This window comes from Panthera uncia (genome assembly GCF_023721935.1).
Source record: "Panthera uncia isolate 11264 chromosome C1 unlocalized genomic scaffold, Puncia_PCG_1.0 HiC_scaffold_3, whole genome shotgun sequence".
NCBI classification, from domain to species: Eukaryota; Metazoa; Chordata; class Mammalia; order Carnivora; family Felidae; genus Panthera; species Panthera uncia.
In genome coordinates, this window is record NW_026057584.1 from 83,187,125 (window position 1) to 83,209,459 (window position 22,335).

At 36.0% G+C, this 22,335-nt stretch overlaps 1 pseudogene; it reads left to right on the forward strand.

The window, feature by feature from the left end:
* Positions 1-6,156: 6,156 nt before the first annotated feature.
* LOC125911416 (elongation factor 1-alpha 1-like) lies at positions 6,157-17,201 on the forward strand (annotated as a pseudogene).
* Positions 17,202-22,335: the final 5,134 nt, after the last annotated feature.

The window sequence follows — 22,335 nt, forward strand, 5'->3', positions numbered from 1 at the left end:
TCCTTGTCACCTTCTATTTGGATATACTCTGTAGCCTGCTTCCAAAATACATTTTCTTATATGCATAGCACACACCTATTTTTATCTTTTTCTCTATCTATCTATCCATCTATCATCTATCTATACCATCTACCTCCTTATTTCTTCCTTTTGTGAACAGGAAAAAAAATATTTTTTTAATTAGGCATTTACTAAGCATTCAGAATATATTCACAAAACACAGTATGGATATATACAGCCCATTGTTATCCAAGGTAGTAATAACTCCTATACTTGTTTATGAGAATTGTCCCTTATGTGCCTGCAATCCAAGGGGGGGAAAATGTGTTACAACCACAGTTATTTCAGTGTTATTGGGCAGTTAGAATCTATTAAGATCTTAAAAAAGCATATATCTTGACACTGAAATGTGCAATTATTCTGATCTCTATAAAGTGTCACAGTGTGGACAAATAGTGGGGGAGAATTAAAGGAACATTCCAACACACATATACTAGTGTGTGTGTGTGTGTGTGTGTGTGTGTATTTAAAATTGGATACATATTAACAATGCAGAAATGGAGAATAATGGTGAGTTATAACCAAGATAATATGCATTATATGGGCACACGGCCATAACTGTTTCTGCTATTAGAAAAGCAGACAACCCTAAAAATATTGATTCCTGTCAACATCATGTAAATCTAAAAGTGTAAAATCGTACACATACCACAAATTTTAATTGTAGCAATGGGTTTGGAAATCATTTCATCTGAGATAGCTGTGAGATTTAAATTAAGTGAAATAAAGTACATGAGAACATAAAAAAGAATTTCTGGAAACATTGTCCCTTTTAATTTATACAATAAACAGAGAATCATTATTTAACAAAGAAACTATTTTAGTGATGCAAAGAACAAATAAGCCTTCTTTTCTTAGGCCACATGTTTGCCAAGAATAGAGGAAAGTAAATGTGTTATATGTCACTGACATTCTCTTGTACAGTTCGTGTGCCTGGGTCATAAAACTACAGGGGCTGACTTTTGCCCTACGGAAGTGACCCAGCAAATCTTTAAAGAAAACCTTTTAATCTTTACCAATTACACCCACCTGCCTGTATAGTCCCTGAATTATCTGAACACAAGGGGAAAGGACAAGTGCAACATGCCTTCTCCCTTCGCAGGAAGAAAGACGTCTTCTTTCGTTACACACTCTTGATGGAATTAACCAAACATCACCTACCAGATCATCACTCACCACTGCCCAGTACAAAAAGGTACTTATCATTTTTGGTAAGAGGAATAAAGAGTCTAACAATCCCTCTAAACCACATCTCAAGCCTCTCAACAGTTTAGAGTGACAAAGCCTTCTTTTCCAATATAGAGGCAAAACTGATGAAGCCATTTGTATTGAGTGATGAATAGGTCAATATCAGACTCTTCTGAACTCGAGCCACTACTTCCCAATTATTTAAAGAAGGAAAATCTAAACAGTAAAATGGGGAGGGGGGGAGGAAGTCTCTCATGCTAGAAAAGTGAATCTAGAAAGAGTAAAAATGAATGAATGAATGAATGAAGAAATCCTGGTAGATGATATTTGTGCTCAGGAGTTTAAAAGATCTTACAAAGCAACAATTCTTAAATTAATCTCTGAATGAATAAATGTTTTCAGGCAAATTAATTAATATTATAAATTGAATCACATTATTATATTTGATTTTATAGAGGTTCAAGAGAAAGCAATACAAATAAAAACTTAATATTTTTAGCATTAAAAATTGAATTTTAACTTTTGAAGATTAGTGAAAATAGTGACAACATCGGTTGCAAAGCTATTTTTTGTGCTTACTAATAAATTAGAAGCTCTAGATTAAAATATTACATTTGAAAGTCCCAAAGTTACGATTTGATGTGGCTCAGATTAACTCATAGCTCATAGAGATACAATAAAATTTTTTGTAAAACACATTAATTTCTTTTTCTCAAATATCAACCTAAAATTATGTTGAAAACTTACTGATTAAAATCATAACACAAATTGTAGAATGGCCCAAAACAGTATATATATAAATAGAAATAAACATGAAAACAGTGCATTTTAATTATATTTGATTAAATTTGATATAGCAACAAATAAATGTGTCCTCAGAAATATTGACATTTGTTAGGAAAAATCTAAATAGCAATCTTACAGTAAAATGAGATCACCGTTTATGTATTTGTAGTTCACATGCAATGCCGGTTTCAACATTCCTTCCTGAGACTTAGTGTGTAGAAAAACTAAGAGATTACAAAATTCACTCTAATATTTTAAAGTAGTTGCTTATTTCCTGACACATGGGATGATATAAAAAGGCTTATAGTAAGACACACAATTTCTGAAAGACTAATTATGCATTTAAGCTGAATTTTTTTTAATTTCAAATGAATTTATACATAATGCCACATCGTGTTTAGAGAAACTTGTTTGAAAAAGATTGTATTGTGAATATATACTGAATGAATTGATTTTACGTTTATTAAAAAAAACAGTTTTATACCGCATTAAACTTGAAATAAATAAAACTCCAAAATTTAACAGTGGTACTAATCACTCAAGGCAGAAAACGATTTTTTTGCTCCAAATATGTGTATTTACAGTGCCATTAAGTTCCTTTAATTGGTAAGCATCTAAGATATATACTGGTGTTCATAAATTTCAATTTGTTAATAAATCTTCATGACAATTCCTGGAAGGTACATAAAGATACACCTGGATTTAGGATGTCTATGTGCTGATCGACACATGGAATGATACAGAAAATGGTTCCTATCCTGAAGGATATATATTTTTATGACTATCAAGCAAGCTTTTGTCTACTATAGAAGACATTTGGCTTTGAGCTTTAGTGGCAAAAAAAAAAGGGAGTGGTGTTGTCATTACGCCATCCTGGGGAAGTACTGTTACATCACCTTTGATCGCAGTAAAAATGTAGTTGTAAATAACAACAACGACAAAAACAAAACCCTATTATTTCCTTTTTCCATAGAAGCAATAAAGGCTCATTATTTAACAAAGAAGAGATTAGGAGTGATACCAAAAAATTAAGTTCTTTTGTGTTAAAAACTCATGTTTGCTGAGCATAGAAGAAAGGTAAGTGTGTGAGACATCACTCAAGTTCTCCTGGGACGTTTATGTGCTTGAATCATAAACAAGACACATCACGCTAAAAGCAGCGTATGACACGTCCGAGACTTCACTGTGTGGTATTGCCCAAACCTGAATCTGTGAGGGCAGCTTATATTCAATTGACCACCACCTTGGGGTAAAAGAGTAAGCAGGCAGGCTTTCTGACTTAGCAGGGCAGCGGTTGTATTTCTTTCCTGATGACAGAAAACCATACTATGATAGTGAAAAACTGTGGCATGGAGAATTACAGGTTAGAATTCTTGAGAGTTATATGAATTATATATTTACTCAGCCAAATTTTTACATTGATTCACATCTTAATTTTTCATTAGACTCATCTGAACAATTTGGACACATCCTTGGAAAATAATGATAATAGAAATTCAACTAGCACATGTTCTTTTCCTACAATATAGAAATGATTTGGGGTTATTTATCAGGTTATTTCCCAGCTTTAAACTGACACGTCTGTATTCTAGGGCTAGCTATAAGATTCTACAATCCCATTTCTGCAAATCCGGTAAATTCTTGTTAGGTTTTCTCAATGAGTGCTGAAGGGCGGCTGGAAGCCTGGAAGAGGGAGAAGAGACACCTTTCTCTATTTGTTTCCTATTCCTGTTAAGATGATAACAGCCATTGCTCTTTATCTTGGCAGTTCATTTCCTTCTAGATTCCAGGATTCCCCCCAACCCCACATTTCCAGAACTCCCACAAATTGTATTTTTAAAGGCATCTATGAACTGACACAAAAAAAGGAAACTACACAGTTAAACTATGAAATTAAGGTAGGAATCTTGGATGACAGATATGTACCAAAGTAAGATTTCATCTTGAGGTCTTCTGGCAAATCCTGGAGATCTTATGCTTCCACTTTATTGTTGCTTGGGGAACACAAATGGGATATATAGCCTGTGGACCAACTGAGGAAGGGAGTCTAATAGGATACCTGAATAAAAATCTGGGACCCAAAGTGTCATGCTTATATGAGAAGAAGGGATGAAAACTAATCTAAGCTTGAAGAAAGCGCCAGCAAGGAGAGTTACCTGTGTCAAAGTTGACACTGGCTTGTGGGGGAAATACTATTCCCATAGAATTCATAATCTTAAACTGGCTCTCATGCAGGTTTGTTTTCTGAAACCTTGAGACATGAAGTCTCAAGTAAATAATTTAATTTAAAATAATCTTGAGGGGCGCCTGGGTGGCGCAGTCGGTTGGGCGTCCGACTTCAGCCAGGTCACGATCTCGCACTCCGTGAGTTCGAGCCCCGCGTCAGGCTCTGGGCTGATGGCTCGGAGCCTGGAGCCTGTTTCCGATTCTGTGTCTCCCTCTCTCTCTGCCCCTCCCCCGTTCATGCTCTGTCTCTCTCTGTCCCAAAAATAAATAAATGTTGAAAAAAAAAATTAAAAAAAAAAAATAATAAAATAAAATAAAATAATCTTGAAATAACAGTGCCCCCAATAGAAGGGCATTGTGAAAATACAGATATTGGGTGGAGGAACTCAATTTCAACCCAGGTGACAAACACTTTACAGGATAATATGCCAAAGGAAATATCAGTAAATAATTATAAAAACACAACACACACACACACACACACACACACACACACACAGAAATAGAACACTATGAATAAGAACTAGTACCAAAAACAGGCAATAGAAAAGATACTAGTAAATAATTCAAATATTGTAATTATCAGATATTGATTATAAAACAATTTTATATAACACAAGCCTAAGGAAATAACACAGAAACTTGAAAATTCGCATCATGCAGGCTTAAATTAAAATATTAAAAATAGCTCTTTACAAAAAAACCATTATAATATAAGCTATTCAAGGGACAGATTAGATCCAATGAAGGAAGAAATAGTATGAAAATTATCTGGAATGTAGCCAAAAGAGATACAGAGGAAGAAATATGGGAAGAGTATAAGAGATGGGAGGACAGAATGAGATGGCTCAAATATTAGCATAACCAGAGTTCTAAAAAGGAGCAATAGGTAAGGAGGAGGCAATATCTGAATAAATTATGGCTAATAATCTCTCATAAATTATGAAATACACAAAGCCACATATTCAGAAATTCAAATAGAACCCAAGCAAGATAAATGAAAGAAATTCATACTAGATAGTGATCAGCAAATAAGCTGAGAAGATTCTTAAAATACTATTAGTAATATGATTTTAAAGACAGACTGGTGTTGGGGCGCCTGGGGGGCTCAGTTGGTTGCACGTCCGACTTCGGCTCAGGTCATGATCTCATGGTTCATGAGTTTAGGCCCCGCATCTGGCTCTGCGCTGACAGCTCAGAGCAAGAAGTCTGCTTCTGATTCTGTGTCTCCCTCTCTCTCTGCCCCTGCCCCACTCGTGCTCTGTCTCTCTCTGCCTCTCAAAAATAAAGAAAACTAATAAAAAAAATTAAAAACAGACTGGTAGAACAATAAAATGGCAATTAAATTGATGTTTGGCATCATTTTATGTTGAAAGAATACACAAAACTGTGTATACAAAACAAAAGCTAAACTTGCTGTTTCCAATTACACACCTAGGAGAAATAGATTTTTAAAACATGTGTGTAATATTAGTATATGACATAAAAGAGTTGACCACCAAGAGAATTTCACTAATGTGAATTTGAAAAAAGATATGAAGCATACCACTCATATCCAATAATTTGGATTCATATCCAAATTATTTTTACCTCAGAAATGCAGAGTTCTTTCAAGTTATAAGTGGAATGATATAACTCATCATATTAACATCTTAAATGAGAAAAAACATGATTTCTCAATAGATGAATGAAACTCTTCAATAATATTGTATATACCTTTATGATAAAATGTTAACAAGTGACAAAAACACTGAAAATCCCCTAACTTTATTGAAGTTATCTATTAAAAACTGTTGCATGCATTCATTTACTCATGTAATATAAATATATCATATCAAAGCTCAACCCAGCACACTCCATGGAGGATCTGGGGTCTCTCACTACTTCTAGACGTCCATGAGTATGTGCCCTGTGGAGTTTGAAATCTGGCGTCCTCAGCATCTTTCTGTAGAGGACAGGGACCCAAACTTGGAAGTGCTATGGAGTTAGTGCCCTGTGAGGTAAATTCTGAGCAATAATAAAGGTAACGAGAAGATGCTGATAAATTATTTGTTCATACTATCCCATTTCCGAACAGATCATTCTGAGGAGCAGAGGCAACTTTCAACATGTCTAGAGACACCTTGGATGCCTTTTTCTTTCAAAGTTCTGGAGTGCTCAGCATTGCCCCATTTCATCTGCTTACACTCCTTTCCTGTCTCACTTGCGTCCCCACCATCGGGGCCTTCATGGGATTACATCCCACCTCCCAGTAAAGAAACAGAAGGCATGCTCTCTTATTTTCTGGGGGATTCAGTGAAAACATTGCTCACCAGTAAAATGGATCTATGTAATGAAATACTACAGAGCAAATAAAACAAATGAACCTCAGTTTTAAGCATAAACATATGAATGTGAAAAACAATGTACAATGAATGAACATGTTGCAAAAAGATAGAAATTGTATGTTTCCATTGATATAAATTTACAAAATAGATAAAAATTAAGCAGTGTAATTTTTATGAATACAAATTTTGTTGAAGAAATATTTTTTTTCTGAAGCAAAGAAGTGATTACAACAAAATTTATCATAGTGGCTATTCTATTGGGGGTAGGGAGGAAATATGAATGGAGAGAAGAAACACAAGGACTTTAAAAAAACTGATAAAGTTTGTTCCTTGGTCTGAGTGTTCAATTTTGTTATACTTGTAAGCTGTACAAAATACATTTATTCCCCTATCCCCGTAGGACCTTGTATTCCAGTGCCTTCTGTCAACTCAAAAATGTTGCTTTAACAAAGTCCCCCTCCAAAATTAGTAGATATTCCGCAGCTCTCAAGGGAGGAAATTCTAAGATAGTTCTATATGTATTCCAGTTACCCCCAGAAGGGCTCATCCTGTTGTTACCCACAGTAAACTTTTTGATTTACCTCCAATGTACTGACTTTCTTTTTGTAGCTATGAAGCTCCAAAGAAAACCACCAAAGAACCAACCTTCTGAGTATGCATGTCCTTGAGTAGTCTCCTCTTCCATCCAGTGATGGAAGTGACACTTTGCAATTTGAAACCCACCTCTCACAATGACATGTCTGCTTCCTCTTTAGCACGTTTGGAAATCCTGAGATGCCGTATAAGAAGTGTGACTATGCAACATACTACTGGAAACATCATGTTGAGAGACCGATCACATAAAACATAAGAGACCCTATGATTACAGAGAGCCAGCTTAATCATATCATGCTGTCCTAAGACTCCAGCAGAGGTCTCTAGTGATAGAGGCCCCTTGAGAAGTCCCAAGCGAGACCGACTGAAAAACCAGAGCTGATCTCATTCAATCAACACACATAATTGTTAGATATAAATAAAAAAAAAATTAACAAATAAACAAAATATATAAATAAATATAAATGAATACAAGCCACTAATTCTGGAGTGGTTTGCTACACAGTAAACTAGAACTAAAACATCTTTCCTCCTGCTCTTTCATTCCCTTTGTCATTCAGGTACTTCTTGTCACAGCCTCCCAAACAAACAACCTGCACACTAATCTGGCTTTAGAATGTACCTTTAGGAGAGCCGAAACAAAAACAAAATAATTAGCAGTTGAAATAAAGTCAACTCAATATAAAATGAGATTTTACGCTATTTAATTGTCACACGCACTTGCATAGACATATATAAGTAAAAAAATGAAGAATTATTATCTTTATCTTTTTTGGGGAATGATGAGAAATGGAACTTGGTAAATAGAAGATATTTGCTAATGGGTACAAAATAAGATATAGTAAAACCTTGGTTTGCGAGCACAATTTGTTCCAGAAACATGCTTGTAATCCAAAGCACTTGTATATCAAACAAATTTCCCCATAAGAAATAATGGAAATCCAGATGATTCGTTCCTCAATCCAAAATAATCACACACAAATGACTACAATACTGTAATATAATACAAAATAGTAAAGAAAATACAAAATATAAAGAAAAATAAACAAATTAACCTGCACTTACCTTTGGAAACCTTCATGGCTGATATGAGGGAGACAAGGCAGGAGGGTTATTGTGTATGACGACTTTCACTATCACTAATGGAATCACTGTTATCTACTGACTCAATGGAATCTTTTTCTTTTCATGCAACTTTAACAAGGAACCTATCCAATGACACTTGCTTTTGTCTCCTTTTGAGGATTTTTGTGGAAATGTGACATTGCCTTGTTGTTAAACAGGTTCATTGCCCACACCACTACAGCCTTATTTGGATGGTGATTTTCTACAAAATTTTGCAGTGTTTCCCACCTTTTACACATCTCTCCAATCTCATTTGAAGTGAGGGATTCCTCTGCCTTTTTCTCCTCCTCCTCTGCAGATGAGATCTCCTCCATAACCTCTTGCTATTGTTCGCAACACAGCTCCATCAGTCCGTGGGTGGTCAGCTTTTGGCCATGTTCCTTTTCCAGCACTTGAATGCCATCCTAATTCACCTCCAGCCCCAAGCTCTCCCCCAGGGGCACAATTCTATCAACAACTGGTGGCTCTTGTTCATGAGCAAACCCCTCTAAGTCAAATCCAAAAATGCAGTCAGGTCAGTTTTCTCCAAGCAGAGTTGAGGGCTCTGTTGGTGACCACATCCCAGACTTTATCAATGATCTTGAGATAGTTCACGATGTGGAAATGATTTTTCCAAAACTAGGAGGGTAAGGTTTGTTCCTTTGGTCACCTCGAACTTTTCACTGTAATAGTACTTTGGCATAAAGCTTCTTAAAGTTTGAAATGTGGTATAAAGCTTCTTAAAGCTTGAAATGACCTGCTGATCCATGGGATGGAGGATTGGGGGGGGGGGTGTTGGGAGGAAGAAACTTGACTTTAATGAACTCGAATTCCTCCAGTAAGTCATTCTCAAAGCCTAGAGGATGAGCAAGAACATTATCCATAACCAGCAAGGCTTTGAGTGGCAGATTCTTTTCTAAAAGCTATTTCTTCACTGAAGGACAGAAGACCTTGTTGATCCACTCAATGAACAAGATAGGAATGGCCCAGGTCTTGCTGTTGGACCTCTACATAACGTTTAACTCTTCTGCACCTTGCATTTCCTGAAGGTTCATAGATTCTTGGAATGATACATGAGCAAGGGCTTGACTTTGAAATCCCCACTTGCATTAGTACAAAACAAGAGAGTGAGATGGTCTTTCATGGGCTTGTGACCAGGCATTGCATTCTCTTCTTCTGTAATGTAGGTCCACTTTGGCATCTTTTTCCAAAACTCCCTGTCTCATCACAGTTAAAAACTTGCTCCTGCAGGTAACACCCAAACACCATGAGCTTCTGGAACTCAGTAGCAAATACATCAGCTGCCTGAGCATCTGAACTCACAGCCTTGCCATGCCTCACAACACTTCTCCTCTTAAAGTTATCAAACCATCCCTGCTTTCTTTGAATCCTTCTTCATTTTCTGTTGACATATCTGGCAGTTTACTTACCAGGTCAGTGTACAAGGCCTTTGCCTTCTTGCAAATAAAGTTCTTAGTCACAGTATCACCTGCTACTTGCTTCTCCTTTATCCAAACCAGAAGCAACTTTTCTACATCTTCTAGAAATGTGGCCATTGCTTTGATATTCTCGTGACTCCTTTAGCTGCATCTAGCCCTCTTGTTTCTTATTTCTTCTTTAACATTGTGCAAATGGTCAATGTAGACTTCTTGCAATTTGGCCACTCACATACCTTGTTTGTACTTCTTGATGATTTCCTTCTTAACTTCCACCATAATCATTTCCTTCTTCTTACCACCTTTCTTTTCAACCTTTTTCTGCTTAAGAGCCATTGGATAAGCTCACATGGATGTTGACTAAGGTACAGTATTAATAAACTCTATCATATACTATATTTAATGTAACTGGCAATAAGGTAGTAAAGGAAAGGGTCTATATCTTCAGGCAGCCTGACGTAGAATGAAGCAAAGCATTCCTAAGCTTACTCCTGTATAGAAAAGCAAGAGACTGTCCATAGATGCTTTAAAGTGACAAAAATACACTAGTGCCAGTTGTGGGAAACTTCCAACATTCTGAAAAATCACCGATTTCTGCCCAACACTGTAGCCTGAGACTGAGCATCTGAGCACGGGAGGGAATTACCCACAATCCCACAATAAGAGAGAGAGAACCATTGGTTCAGTCATGATCATGTGATGTTTGGTATCATGTACTACTCGTATTGCAAGACATCACTCATTTATAAAGTTAAAATTTAATAGAAATGTTTGATTGTTTTGAGGAACACTCACAGAACGAGTTACTTGCAACCCAAGGTCCTAATGTAAGTCATTGGCATATACTGTGCCAAAGGGTATATGTTGTAGATATTTCTATCCAAGTTATCCTTCTTATTTCTCTCCTTTGATCAGAAGTGACAGAAGCAGGAAACACGGGCTACTGGAAACATGTTCTTTATTATTTTGCAAGCCTTCTACCTTCATCCATTCAAGCTGCTATAACTGAATACCAAAAACAAAAGAAATACATTTCTCATGCTCTGGAGGCTGTCCAAGATCAAGGCTCCAATAGACTCAGTATCTGGTAAGGACCCACTTCTTGGTTTATAAATAACGTCTTCTAACCATGTCCACTCATAGTAGAAGTGGTAAAGGAGCTCTCTGGGGTCTCTTATACAAAGGCACTAATCTCATTCATGAGGGCTCCATCCTCATGGCCACCCAAAGCCCACCTCCAAATACCATCATGTTGGAAATTAGGTTTAAATATATGAATATTAATTTGTGAGAAAGGCACAAACATTCATAGCACCTTTTTTTCTTTAAGTTGTATGTGAGTAAATGTTTGTCATCCTGAACATGTTTGTCATACCTTCTAGAACCTTGGCCAAAGAACCAAGACAAGATTTAGAAAAAAAAAAAAATGTTGACTTTTGTTTAAGTTACCACTTTTGAAGTGTATGGATGGGCTCAAAATTTTGTTCTTTAGAGAAATTCAAACTAGGACAGGCTTTCATCCTTATGAACTGATCATATTAATAATTTCCAGAAGTAAAAAAAGTAATAGATGACATTTCATTATCTCTTTAATCCTAAGAAACAATACAATAGGTCATTTCCTCATCTGCTAGTTCACATTTGTCTTTAATTTCTCTCATTCTACATTACAAAGGGCATATTCAATAAATATCTACCTAATACCTAACAAGGTGCATATTTACTTTTTTCAATAGAGAATTTAACAACTTTAGTTAAGTAATATTCTATCTATGAAGTATTGGCTATAGTTAAATTTTTAATAACTCTATGGTATGTTATTTTGAAATAAAATTAAATAATTGCTGTAAATATTTCTAATGTATCTTAATATGCTGTTACTTATACTTTGAAACTCTATGGAACATTCAAGTCATTTTAAGTATGTTTTCCTGCAATATGATTTGAAACTTGGATAGCTGGCCTTTGAAATGTATAAATTGTAGAAGAAGAAAATCAGCATAGTTTTCTTTTCCTGGGAAGTGGAGCAGTTAATATTCAACATGAAATGTCTAATCTTTAAATACATTATAATCTAACTGCTTAGGATAATTTTTGCTTTAATACCTTAAGAGTCTGCAAAGCCTGAAGGATGGGATTATTAAGATGGAATTTTAATGTCAAAATTATCAGGGAAGTGAACATATTGCTAGTGTTCATAAAAATTGTATTCAATTTCTGTATGACTTGTTCAAATAAGAGATGAGAATATATTTGATTATAACTAGTAAGTAACCCAAAATTTGATCAGATGACTGGAGGTCACTGCCACATAAGAGCTGTCAGCCTCAGAGGTGAGACTATTTAAGACCTGAATTTACTCTAATACATAAATGTACCTGCAGAGATGTGCATAAAAATGTAGGTATGAAATAATTAAATTGTTGGAACATTTTGTAGTGAAAATGGTAGGAAAAGGAGCATATGAAAACTAAAATAAAAAACAAATGTAAATGATGATTATTTCTGTAGAAAATAATGCGAAAGTGTAGGGAACATTTATTACTTTTCATTTTTTAAAGCTTTGGAATAACTCAAAGCTAATCTGTTATATGCATCACAGATTTCTAAAAAATTCACTTTTATTTAGCAGAAATTTATTAATGGGCAGATTAATCTGTGATATAGAATTTACGGTGGAATGCCTAGTATGAAAAGCAAGAAGAAGATAGCATTTAAATGCACTATTTTAGGTAATTGTTTTAGAGCAAATACATACTTTGCAGTATTTTTTATAATAATGCTTGTCAGTTTCTTAAGGAGGATTATCCCTGTAGCAATACAAACTTTCCCTTCTACATTATCAAATACCTACAATGATGTGCTCATACATAATCATTTATAACTATTAATAGAAACTATAATAAGCAATCAATAGTCATTCAAACTTACAATTATAATTTTTTGTTCCACTGTTGGGGGGGATGGAGAGACATGTCTTATGTATTGGCCTTAAGATACAAAAGCTCAGTAGGTACTTTTCTTAGAACAATGCACATTTGTAATTTATGAATGTTCTTTTATATTCTTATAGATATAAATATACAGTTACATTTTCCCTTTTCCCCAGTGCTACATAATTATAACTTGTAATATGTAAATATTTATGAATTCACAGGATGTTCGCTAGGAGAGAAGAATGTTATACTTGCAGATTTGTCTAGTATTTGCAGAATTCAGATCTTATTATTAGGCTTTATGTTGTATTGCAAAATGTAAAAATACATTGTTATAAATATGACTTGTCTAGAAAACATACCATCTGGTGGTTCTGTTGAGAAATGAGAATTATCTCAAAATCATTTATTGTTAGGAATAAGACATTACAATGTTGGTTGAAAATTTTACTCCCTTTATTTTTATATAAGTAAATGGCAGACATAATGACCTGTATTCTAAGTGAAAAAATATGGTCTAAACACTAATATCATGAGGTATTAGAATTTAAATAACCTTAGAGATCATTTAGACAGAAATGGCATACTAAGTGATTGGCAGTCGCTGTCTAAAATGCCATTTAAGGGATTCTATCAGGATTATAGATTAAAGGATACCTGTGCTCCAGTGAGGAAGAGTCCTTGGCTGGCTGAGAATATATGCCTTAGGTTCTGAATGGGAAATTGGTAGCAAGCATCTTGTGTACCACCTTCCCTTATTTCGTATGAAAGAAGATCACTAAAAGCTGGTCAAAAATGAAGATTCCAATCCCTAAAACATCATTGAGCTGTCAGACAAATCTACTACTAGATATTTGTCTGTATGTTTGCTCAAAATCTGATTCCTACAACTTTCTCCACTTAATTCTAATTTATTGCACATTCCCAGTACGAACTCTTTAGATACCAGAAGATAAGCATTACTTTTCCCTTTCAGTGTTTCCCTTTTCCAAATCAAGTCATTAAGTGCTCCAGCTTCTTTACTATCTCTATTGTTTGTTCAAGTCCTTCTTAAATATTACTACCAGAATGAAATTTCCTAGATGATATCTTAACTGTATAAAGTGAAACAATTATTTCTCTTAATGAAAACACCGTACTTCTATTTAATACAATAAGAGATCCCATGATGTATTTCACTGTGTTTTTATGCTCTTGGATCACAGTGCACTTGCCATTGAGTACAATATTTAGGGTGTTTTTTTTTTAATTTTCTTAACGTTTATTCGTCTTTGAGAGACAGAGAGACACAGAGCACAAGGAAGGGTGGATCAGAGAGAGAGAAAGGCAGACACAGAATCCGAAGCAGGGTCCAGGCTCTGAGCTGTCAACACAGAGCCCAATGCCAGGCTTGGACTCACAAACCGTAAGATTATGACCTGAGCCGAAGTCGGACTCTTAACCGACTGAGCCACCCAGGTGTCCCCTATTTAGGGTTTTAAAATGAACCACTCCTCTCTGTTCTAAATATTAGGTGTTTATTAATTTCTTCATCTGATAATAATGAAAACCGCATTCATTTTCATGGTTGTTCATTGTTAGCCAATGACCATGCTAATCATTTTATCTTGATTACATTATTTAAAATCACATAATTATCCCTAATTTTATCTACATATAAACAACAATAAGAAAGTCACAAGAAGTTGAGGACCCTGCCTAAAGTTGTGGCAACATTTCACCACACTTTTATATTTATTTTGTTAGTTTGAAACAATTCATCCTTTTGAGTTTTTGTTTAGTAATTATGTTACACTCTCTTAGGAGATAAGAAACACATATTCCGAATTTATCTTAGATATTGAATATTTATTTGAAGTGTACTTGTAGTAAATGTTAAATATTGAAAACTGAGAAGTTATACAACAAGCGTCTTAGAGAAAAAAATAAAGATTTCTGTAAATAATCAATAGCGTGTCTCAATTCCAATTTTCTTTAGTCCAAAGGAGAATGTCCTGTGCTCATCATCCTTCTTGGGAAGATCCTTCTTTCTCCCTTGCAGTATATGATATTATGGTAATTCAAATTTTTTCTGCCTCTGCTGCTACTGTTGTGGAAAGACATAAAGACTCTTTGTTACTCTGCCTGAGTGCTTCTAATTAATTGTATCTTCTGTGTATTCATTTTAATATCATAATACTTGATGCTGGTCATCTTACTAAGCACTTACTGGTCATTCAGTCCTCTGAGTTTTCCCAATGACCTTAAGGTAGGCAATGTTTTAATTCTCAAATGACATAAGAAAAAAACTGAGGGCTGGAGAGAGATTAAACAACACCAAATTGACAGATCATTGAATAGATAAGGCATTTTCTGAACCTGGGTTCATATTCAGGTTTGATTTCAAAGTTTAGATGCTAGCTCACTGCCTGTATTTTCTCTGTTGCTTACATTCTGCCCATACTACTAGCAATGATACTTTCTCTGTGTCCCACATTCACATTCCAAAGGTATTTCCTAAGTGATTGTTAAGACCTTACTCCCCAGTGATCTCAGAGAATCAGAGATTTTGCCAAATGCCTTGCTTGAGTGAAAATATAAGCTGTGTGTGGCATTTCTTTGATCCACCAGCCTAACAAATCTGTCAAGAAAATAAATCACATTAGTTTAAACAAAAATGTCTTAGTAACGTATCAAAATGATAACAACATACATATCTGAAAATTCATGATATAGGTTTGTGGAATAGATCTCATACTTATGCTTATTGAGTCTAGAAACCACAAATCCCCTTTTATGTAAAGGAGAGCATTTACTTAATTTTCTCTTGTTTTATCTTGCATTTTCCAAATGATTTCCAAAATATCATGTATGAAGTCTCTCCAGTTGCATCCACTTTTCAGTGAGCTCACAAGCAATATTCTTCTGCCCGAAAATCATGAGCTTTTTATGAGGTAGCTGCTCTTTTACCAGAACTTTATCTGTTGCATTCTCTCCTTTTCTGTTTTGAAATTGTTTTAAAGATTTCTCTACAGAAAGATATTCAGTTGTCTCTAAACAATCACCGTTAGAAACCAAGATGCCTTGTGCACTCACATACTTGTATGAAAAACAAAAACATTAACAGCAGCCAAAGGATTTGCTTCCAGAGCACAGGTGTCATGAAAACCACCTCTAAACCTAAAACAAATGGGGAAAGGAAAAGACTCAAATCAGCATCGTTGTCATTAGACACATAGACTCATGCAAGTCTACCACTACTGGTCATCTGATGCACACATGTGGTGGTAGCAACAAAAGAACCGTCAAAAAAAAATGTGAAAGAGGCGCTGAGATGGGAAAGCGCTCCTTCAAGAATGCCTGGGTCTTGGATAAACTGAAAGCTGAACGTGACCGTGGTATCACCATTGATATCTCCCTGGAAATTCCAGACCAGCAAGTATTATGTGACCATCATTGATGCCCCGGGACACAGAGACTTTATCAAAAACATGACTACAGGCACATCTCAGGCTGTGTTGTCCTGATTGTTGTTGCTGGCGTTGGTGAACTTGAAGCAGGTATCTCCAAGAATGGGCAGATCTGTGAGCCCTCCCTTCTGGTTTATGCAGTGAATGTAAAACAACTAATTGTTGGTGTTAACAAAATGGATTCCACTGAGCCACCCTACAGCCAGAAGAGTTATGAGGAAATCATTAAAGAAGTCTGCACCTACATTAAGAAAATTGGCTACAACCCCAACACAGTAGCATTCATGCCAATTTCTGGTTGGAATAGTTATAACATGCTAAAGCCAAGTGTTAACATGCCTTGGTTCAAGGGATGGAAAGTCACCCATAAAGATGGCAAGGACAGTGGAACCACAGTGCTTGAAAGTCTGGATTGCATTCTGCCACCAGCTCATCCAGCTGACAAGCCTTTGTGTCTGCCCCTCCAGGATGTCTACAAAATTGGTGATATTTGTTCTGTCCCTGTGGGCTGAGTGGAGACTGGTATTCTTAAACCAGGCATGGTGGTCAACCTTTGCTCCAGTCCATGTTACAACTGAAGTCTGTTGAAATGCCCACAAAGCTTTGAGTGAGCCTCTTCCTGGGGACAACATGGGCTTCGATGTCAAGAACATATCTGTCAAAGGTGTTCATTGTGGCAATGTGGCTGGTGACAGCAAAAATGACCCACCAGGGGAAGCAGCTGGCTTCATGGCTCAGATGATTATCCTAAACCATCCAGGCCAAATCAGTGATAGATATGTTTCTATGCTGGATTGTCACACACCTCACATCGCTCGCAAGTTTGCTGAGCTGAAGGAGATTGACTGTTGTTCTGGAAAAAAGCTTGAAGATGGCCCCAAGTTCCTGAAATCTAGTGCTGCTGCCATCATTGATATGGCTCCTGGTAGGCCTATGTGTGTTGAGGACTTCAGCCATTTTGCTGTTCATGACATGAGACAGACGGTTGCTATGGGTATCATCAAAGCAGTGGACAAGAAGGCAGCTGGAGTTGGCAAGGTCACCAAGTCTGCTCAGAAAGCTTAGAAGGCTAAATAAATATAATCTCCAATACTTGCCATCCCAGTCTCTTTTTTAAAGTTTTTTAAATGTTTATTTTTTAGAGTGCAAGTGGGGGAGGAGCAGGGAGAGAGGGAGACACAGAATCTGAACTAGGCTCCAGGCTCTGAGCTGTCAGTACAGAACCTGCACAGGGCTCAGACTCATGAACCATGAGATCATGACCTGAGCCGAAGTCAGATGCTTAACTGACTGAGCCACCCAGGTACCCCCACCTCAGTCTTAATAACTGGTAGAAGAACCATCTCAGAGCTGTTTGTGTCAACTGACCATTTAAGTTTAATAGTAAATGACTGGTTAATGATAACAATATATCATAAAACCTTCAGAAGGAAAGGAGAATCTTTTGTGCACCATTTGGTTTTGTGTGTGTGTGTGTGTGTGTGTGTCACTTTCAACCTATTAGTTTTTAAATCCATACTTTTTAATGGAGACAACTTGACCAAAAATCTGTCACAGAATTTTGAAACCCATTAAAACAGAAGTTTAATGAGAAAAAAAGCCCCAAACCCCAAAGCTAATTGGGTCATGCATGCATGTTAAATTTTTATCAGGACTCTCAAATTGCCTGGTAGATTGTATCACTTTATTTTACCTGTAATAGTGCAATAATACTCTATCTTTTTTTCCCACCTTTGACAATAGGATTTAAATAATTACCTTTCTTCTTATTGTATACTAATTATACGATATGTGCTAAGTAAGATATCTACATCTAACCATGTGTTTTGATTCTATAAACAACTTAAATTCCCATTTACTTTCCTTTTGTATTTTTATAATTATGAATTAATTTGCATCTTTATTCTTCCTAGAGACATCCTTAAGGCCATACTGTATTTTTATTTCTTAATTTGTTCTTATTCACGGGTTCCTCTTTCCATGTTTTGTTGATTATTTAAAAAAAACTTTTAAGATGAAAACAATATATTTTGAAAGCTCATATACATGTATACAAGATAAACTTTATTATTTACAAATCCAGCTATCTTTTTAGTGGCTGTCCTTATAGGCACTTGATTGAATTAACAAAACCTTAGGAATAAAAAATTATTTTAATGTAGGTAAATCTAATTTTTTTCTGAATGATAATAATAATGTACATTTGTATGTCATAAAGAATTTCCTACTTCTCAATTGATCCTAGCATTCCTAGTATAACTGTTCTATTATAAAGATGAGAAAACTGAGACTCAAAGACATAAAGTGATTTACCCAAAGGAACAATTTAGCTGGTGTGGCATGTATGGGATTTTAACTCCAAATACAATACTTTTTCTGCGGGAGCTAGCGATTCCTCAAAAATACAAAATATTTCTGGAATACTCCTCTCTGTTGCCTTTTGTGCCCCAACAAAACGTCTTCCTTTGCTAAAAAACCCACTCATTAATTGTATTGAATTAAGACAACATCCAATAGTCCTCTATTCAAAATCCAAATACCCTTAGAGATTTAATAATCAAGCTGTTAAGTAATTAAACCTTAGTAAGAATTAGCTTATGAGATTGCTTTTCATCAACCACTAAGTGAGAAGCAATGGAGCACAAAGTAGAAGAGATGGGATGGAGTGAGAACCAAGCACAAGCAATTCGAAAGGGGACTGACAGATTACAACACTGTTGGTAGCAAGAAATTCTGGGTTATAAAAATAGGGCATCTCACCAGCAGAGCTGCAGTTTAGATAACAAAAGAAAATCCATTATTTCATAATTTTGTCATATGATTGGTCTTGGCTGCAGACATAAGCTAACAATCATTCTATATGAATTAAGATCTTACCTCTGTATTTTCTCTTACTGTCTCATCCTACACTTGTAGGTATGTTCTTATGCTCTAGACCATAATGGTAAAACTAACCTGACTTTTTCTAGTGTGCCCTTTTCTTGGCCTGTCATACACTTCCATAGATTTCAGCTCAAAATCAAACAAAATACCTCATCACTGAGGTGTCTCTGATCAGCTCCACCCCTTAAAAGGCCTGGTGGATTCGTCCACCACCTTCCTGGTATTTCACTCTAATGTACATGGGCTTATGTCATACAGTTAATTAAGCCTTCTTTTCCCTAATTTCTTTTCTATCTTTCTCCTACTGTTTGCCTCATATTCCTTGATGATAGAAACTAAGTCATATTTATCTTTGCGTTTCCTGTATCTGTAAGGGTCTAGACCTTGTGGTCAAGACAAATCAGTACTTACTAAATATTTAAAGAATTAATACATGGGAAATATGTAAATATGGACATAAATATACATCTGCAAAACAAATATCCCCTCCTTTCCCCTTCAAGCTGAACAGTGACCTGTATTTTATCTATTTTTTAAAAGTGTATTTGTTTTGGGGGGGGGGGTAGAGGGAGAGAGAGAGAATCTCAAGCAGACTCCACACTGTCAGTGCAGAGCCCGACATGGGGCTCTATTTCACAAACTTGAGATCAAGACCTGAGCTGAGATCAAGAGTTGGAGGCTTAACCACCTGAGCCTCCCAGGTCCCCCTGTATTTTATGTATTTTAACTTGTTTTATTATTCTTCAGATTAATTTTTCCATAGATTAAAAAAAATGTTTATTTATTTTGAGAGAGAAAGCATGAGTGGACTAGGGGCAGAGGGAGAGAGGGAGAGAGGAGAGAGAGAATCTCAAGCAGGCTCCATGCTGCCAGTTCAGAGCCCAAGGGCAGGGAGTTGGGGCTCGATCTCACAAAGTGTCTGGGGGAACCTTGAGATCATCACTTGAGCCTATATGAAGAGTCTGATGCTCAACTGACTGAACCACGTAGGTGCCTCCCTAGATTTTTCTAAAGCAATGTATTTGAAACCAGAGAATGGAAGGTAAAGGAAATTTCACTAGGAGCTCATAGCAACCTGGTAAAAAGAAAACTGAACTCTAAAACTTAAGCTAAGTCTTTCAGTTAAAGAAACACAATAGCTTCTGTTTAGATAACAAAGACTCTTTAACTACTAGTGTGCCAATAAATAATGCTATTTTGTATTCATATTGTTGAATAATATACATACAAATTAAGTTGATTCAATGAAACTATTAGTCAACATTAGGAAAAAAAAAAAGAGGATAGACAAGTTTTTTTACATACCAAAGGCAAAAATAATCAATCAATTTACTGACTAAATTTTCAAAATTTATTCATATTATTTTTAAATATTTAATTTTTCTGGCATGGTATAGACACAGACCATGTTCCATATGGGGTGTCCGTAGGTTAGGCCTTCTAAATGAAGGTATTTGTGGATTTTTGTGAGCCTTTGTTTATCGTAAATTATAATAGCATCTACCCCCCACCCACGCTAATGCATAATATGACTTTATACACTTGACTTTCCATTTTTCTCTTTCAATCTCAAGTTCTATCATCTTGGCAGGTCTGCCTTTAACATATGCATTGGAAGGCCACTTGTGCTTCTGTGGTTCTTGAAAATTTTACAAGTTTTGACCAAACAGGATGCAGAATTGTTTTTGAGTTTCTGCCATGAAATGTCTAATAACCCTGTCATTCTTTTGAAAATACTGTGTTAATAAATTCTGACAATGTGCAAAACATAGTGAGAAGAGGAATTTTTGCTTCCCACGCAGCTTTTCTCCAAGTGGTAGAAAAGAGAGAGAAAGAGAGACAGAAAGACCCCACAATTAGGTCAGATAGGCCATTTATTTGCAGAAAGATTACTCCTGAAACTTCCATTCCCATCCTCTTTCTGGGGAAGGTCACTTTCAAGGTCTGAGGCAAGGAAAATTCTACTACTATTTTGGAAGTACAAACAGCCATCTAAAAATTAGCCCATCATAAAACCTTTAATTTTAAAATTTTGATAGCCAGCTTTTTCAAGCCCTCCTTTTCCATGTTTTCATACATTCTAACCCTAAATCAATTCCTGGTCTTGGCTGTATTAATCCTAAAATGCTAGATTGCACCACATGATGACTCTTTTTATTAGAGAATCATGCATCAGTGAAATCGCACACACACACACACACACACACACACAAACACAAAGAGAGAGACACACAGATACACACACAAAAGTAGTTTTCTTATTCAAACACCTGTTTCAACATTAGTTAAGACATAGTATAAGGAAAGGCATGAAGTTCAGCCATCTAGTTGTTCATTAATGAGGCTTTGATGGTATGTTGACTCACTTAACAACTATCCAATCTTTATTACATAGGAAAGGTAATTGGCACCTATATACCTTTCTCATAAATGCTGCAAATGGAAAAGAAAATTGAATTCCCTGTGAAAACATTAAAAATAAACTACCAACCTTCCTTAAAGCTGATCTGAAAACTCTTGGCAACTAACTAGTATATGCACACTAACTGAAAGCATTGTGTTTGTACTGCTCTGCACTATACCATTTCTGGTGGTGTTCCTCTAAAAGCCATGATATCAGAGGCACCCCAGGAACCTAGAATCCCAGTTATTATAAAAGAAAGCTTTGGCTGCAAGGTAGTGAAGAGAAGGCCAGTGGATCAAATGTAAAAGCTTTGCTTTTGAGATTAAATTAATACCAGAGGCTCAGTCAGCACTGAGTTAGTGTGCACCATGCACCACATAGCACCTCACCGTATAGATTCTCATGGAGTCAAGTGGTGTTATTCTGACCTGCTTCCTCCCAGATTTACCAGCTCCAGATAACCCCCAAGCAGAATAATCATGTATATCAAAAATACTTAGCAGTTTTGTGAAAGGTAAAAATTTTTTTTTTTTTGCTAAATCCTCTTTCCATATGAGACCTAATGAGCACCTCAAGATACTGCCTGTCTGAGGAAAGGAAGGATTAATATTTAAAGTCATTATTCCACCGAACTCCATCAATTTCGTGTCACCAACACATCAAAAGGTGCAATTTTCAGAAAGCTGTTTCCTGCCTGAGTCTTTTCATTGTGGTTTCACAACACAATTGCCTGCTTGGGCCCTCCCAGCACACGGCACCCTCTCAATATATGCACTGTTTGGACACAATACGTTCCTGTTTTCAGTTAATTAATACATCACAAGGAGCTTTCTAAGTTACAAAGCCCCCAAATCTCACAAACAAATAAGCTTTGGATATTATCCCTGAGCCATGTTTTCACTGCCTTTTTCCCCATATTTTCTTTTGTTTGTGTAAAATATA